The sequence below is a fragment of the Sinocyclocheilus anshuiensis genome, unplaced genomic scaffold (assembly GCF_001515605.1).
Source record: "Sinocyclocheilus anshuiensis isolate Anshui unplaced genomic scaffold, SAMN03320099.WGS_v1.1 scaffold24, whole genome shotgun sequence".
Classification (NCBI taxonomy): Eukaryota; Metazoa; Chordata; class Actinopteri; order Cypriniformes; family Cyprinidae; genus Sinocyclocheilus; species Sinocyclocheilus anshuiensis.
Genome location: NW_015557090.1, coordinates 1,666,343 through 1,671,171, shown reverse-complemented (window position 1 = coordinate 1,671,171; position 4,829 = coordinate 1,666,343).

The window sequence follows — 4,829 nt, the reverse complement described above, 5'->3', positions numbered from 1 at the left end:
TTAATCTTTCTACTGATGCACAGTTTGTCCAGATCAAGTAAGAGTGTGTGTTTTAACGTGCTGTGAAAGTGAAACAACAATAATCTGGGGCCATCGCCGATCTTTGACAGCTAAGGGGTTAAATCGCGCTCAAATTGATTTGATTTTGACACAATATTTCCACTGAAGCTTGCAGGCGGCTATGGTAAGGGGCATGACATTTCCCGACCAGGCACCAAGTGGTGCCAATCACAACTAGTGCTGTGTTCAAAATATCGATACGACGATGTATCGTCACAGAGATTTGACGATACGAGTATCGTAGAAATTATGATTCCGTCTGAAGAAATATGAAGTAAACATGAGTAAATGTATCTATATATCTCCATGTATATGCATCTTTGGACTATAAGCCCTTATTGACGCTGTTCAGTGAAGCTATGTGAACACAAATAAACCGCTGCAGACGTGACTGAATATGAATTCGTGGTGAATTTCTATTCTAAATATGACACATACCGATTTATTATTTTACACTGCTGACATAAATTACTAAATTACTGTCACTGCAACAATGTTTTATCAAAACAGTGGTCAAATATCGAAGCTAGAGACTTTAATCTTTCTACTGATGCACAGTTTGTCCAGATCAAGTAAGAGTGTGTGTTTTAACGTGCTGTGAAAGTGAAACAACAATAATCTGGGGCCATCGCCGATCTTTGACAGCTAAGGGGTTAAATCGCGCTCAAATTGATTTGATTTTGACACAATATTTCCACTGAAGCTTGCAGGCGGCTATGGTAAGGGGCATGACATTTCCCGACCAGGCACCAAGTGGTGCCAATCACAACACACACTGGCCCAGCTAACCAATCACAGCACATTTCGTATTTCAGAAGGCGGGCCTTAATTTGATATAGGAACTATTCAAGCCATTCATGCCAGACTGGGGAGAGAGGTGTTGTAATAATGTAAAATATGTGAAAAATAATGTGTTTTTTTAAACAACTTAGTATGAAAGCCTGTTCTAGTACACCCCCAAAACAAAATCAAGACTTTGTAGAAGAGCATATTAGGACCCCCTTAAATCACTCAAGCCTGATAGCTCATCCCCGCGAGTTCGCCATTTCTTCCTCCGAGTAACTGGGAGGAGAGAAACACAAGAGTGGGGCAGGTGGGACTCAGCGACTCACACACAAATGCGAAGCTGCCAGCGTTCTGCTCCGATCTGCCTAGGAGGATTAAGCCGCTTGGTGTAACAAGGGGTGCTGATCCTCACGTGTAACACACACTGGCAGATCAAGCACGCATGATGTCTGCCGGCATTAAATTGCTCAAGCCTGATCGCTCAACCCGCAAGCTCGCCGTTGCTTCCTCCGAGGTAACTGGGAGGAGAGAGACAGAGAGAAACAGAAAACTGAGAGCGGGGAGTCAGGGCCGCCTTCCGCGAGCAAACAAGGGCAGACTGCTTTCGTGGTAAAAGCAGTCTGTCTCTGTGAGCGCAGCCTTAGCGATACACACACAAATCTGAAGCTGCAAGTGACAGCGTTCTGCTCTGATCCGCCTAGCAGGATAGAGCCGCTTGATGTAACGAGGGGCACTGATCCTCACGTGTAAGACATAGATCGAAGCGCAGCGGGGAGAGCGAGCACGCGGGCTCTGTGTTGGCGTGAGATCGCTCAGACCTTTTTGCTTAGTTCCCTGACTCCGCTGTTTCTCTCTCCAAGGCTCGCTGAGAGAGGAGAAACGGGAGAGCAGGGCTGCCTTCAATGAAGGTGGTCCGCGAGTTGAGAAGAGCGAGACTCGTGCTCTCAGCGAGAGCATTCCGTTTCAGTGAGCATGCAGTCTCTGCGTGGGGGCTGCCCAGACAGGCGACGCACTCACTGCCCTTCTGCATTGTGCAAGATTCCCTGCACGAGCCACACTCGCAGTGCGACATTTGCAACAACGTCGCTAGAAATTTTGCTCTTTTAGAACTTACCTCTTAGAAATAAGCTCTTTTAGGCTCGCCGGATGGCAGCAGGGGATCAGCTGGGACCGTTGCTGCTACGATGCTGAAGGTGCTGGAGAAGCGGCGAATCAGCCGAGCAGAGGGTCGCTGGTTCAGCTTGATACACTGCGAAAGGCTTCGAGTCTCGTAGATCAGCGAAGAACGTCGTCATCACTGAAGCAGAAGAAATCTGAGGATCCTATGGTGAAGTGCCCACTTATATAGCCAGATGCCCCGCCCATTCTGGCGAGCTCTGGCAGGTTTTGTCGCCATAGGCTGCCGAGCCATTGGTTCATTTTTTAATTCACTGCACGAACCAATGGCCGTGCAGTTACACTGTGTTATTGAAAAGTATTCAGTGTTCAGAGTTTTCCCCGTAGCGACTTAGCAGACGCAGTACGAGTGAAGTATCGATAGGGAACTCCTCTGTTACATTAATTGCGACGGGGATTTGGTTTTCATTTCTGAGAAAAAGGTTGGTATCATCTGCTAATTGCGTTGTAACTAGTTCTCTATCAATAATAGACATACCTTTAATTGTGCTGGCTTTAATATGATTTGCAAGTAGTTGGCTAATTATCAAAAATAAATATGGAGAAACAGGGCAACCCTGTCTAATCCCTCTAGACATATTATATCTGCTAGAAGTGCCACCAAACAATTAAATTGAACTGTTGCAATTCTTAATAAAGGGGTTTAATTGCATTAGTGAAGAAATTTTCAAAACCAGATTTTATAAGTGACTCAAAAATAAACTGTTGCTCTACGGAGTCAAAAGCATTACAGAAACCAAGAAAAATAATAAAACCATTATCTCTGGATAATCCAAAATATCTAACACTAATCTTATATTGTTTGTAATATGCCTATTTCTCATGAATCCAGATTGTGTTTCTTCTATAATTGAATCTAGCACAGATTTGAGTCTTTTACCAAAATCAGGGCAAATAGTTTATAATCATTGTTGAGTAAACTAATTGGACGCCAATTATCAAGAGAAAATAGATCCTTTTTTGGTTTGGGAATTAATGTGATTAACCCTTGAGTTAAGGTGGGAGGAAGACACTGATTATCAATACTTTCATTAAACATTTTTAGCAGAAAAGGGGCCAGATCACCAGCAAATAGCTTATAAAATTATCCGGTCAAACCGTCCATACCTGGCGATTTATTATTTTTTTCAAATTGTTAATTGCCTTTATCACTTCCTCAACAGAAAAAGGCATATCACAAATTTCTCTTTCTTTTTTGTCAATAGTTTTCCCCTCTTTAGAACTCAAGAAAGCATCAGATATAGTTGGAGAGTAATTAGAAGTATATATTCTCTTATAAAATTCACAGCAGTAACTAGAAATTTGTTTATGGTCCTTTGTTACAATCCCATTCACATTTAAGTTACTAATGTTATTATTAATATGGTCCCTTGTGAAAAAGAAGTGCACTTAAGTATACTTTTATGAAGTGTACTTATTGCGGAAATAATATACTTCCAAAGAGCACACGTAAGTGCAAATTAAATATACTATTTTCGCCACTTAAGTACATTCTATTTGTAATTAATTTAAAATTAATCGTTCCCCGAGGGAACGAGACGCTGCGTCTCCTTGCCATACTCCCTGCATCCCTGCAGGCGCTACTTCATCGAAGCTAACTTGCGCTCTGCCGGAATGCGCTTTTATACTTCCTGGTTGCTCACGTCAGCCCGCTCGTGACGTCTCGCTGCTCCATTGGATTGATTTTACATGTGCTTCAGATATACAAGCACAATTATCACATTTACAATATATAAAGTCACGATTAGAAGAATAAATGTTGCAATTGTGATAAATTGTTTAAATTTTATAATTACCAGATACAGTATAAAGTCACAATTACAAGTTACACGATTGAGATATGAATTTGTAAATATGAAAAATATCATCATAATTGTGAGATATAGTTATAATTACACAATATAAAGTCAGAATCATACGGTATAAAGCTAAAATTGGCAGACAGAAACTATTGTATGCATGTAATGGATTTCCATAATGTTGTACTTGGTTTCTTGAAAAACTAAACACATCACTAATTATTATAATGATGTTAATGCTGTCATTTATCAAAGCGAGCCAAGTTGCTGAATATTGAATACCCAGTGATGTGTAAATGTAAACAGTCTTTATTTCAAATCATTTCCTATATAATGCAAATTCATGACTATGAATGTTAATTCGAGTGCCTTTTGCAACGATGCCAACCAACACCAACACAGGGATTACTGGCACAAATTGTTGGTTTGGTTGGCAAAGTGTTAAAAGGCTTAGAGGAAGCAACACACAGAGACAGGAAAAAATATTTGAAATCAAAATAACACCAGTCAACACATTTTTGTCTTATATAATCATTTTTATTACATTTTTTTTTCAATTGCTAACAAGCGTTTAACAATACTTAAACCACGTTTTCTAAACTCTTAACACAGCAACACACCTACATCACACAATTAGCCAAATAGTAAATTTTCTGGCCAAAAATTAAGCGTTAGCGTTAGTTCTGGCAGGTCACGTGAGTCAAGCTTGCATCAGCTGAGAATCAGCTAAATCACATCTACCTATAGGAATACGACACCTATCGCGGCTTTCCTATATAAGCTCTATTCAGTATTATTCAGCAGATTTTCAGCTTACTCCGGAGCAAATTACCCTCCTCCATCCCCAGCTTCTCCTTTCGCCACAGTCAGGACTTGGCTTTCTGATACTCCTTGCTAATCAGACTCCTTTATCTTGAATAAAGTGTTACATTTAAATATCAAGTACATTAATGATATCTGCCTTGTTCTGTTCTGTTAATCCTAGGGGGTTATTATTGCTGCGATCCC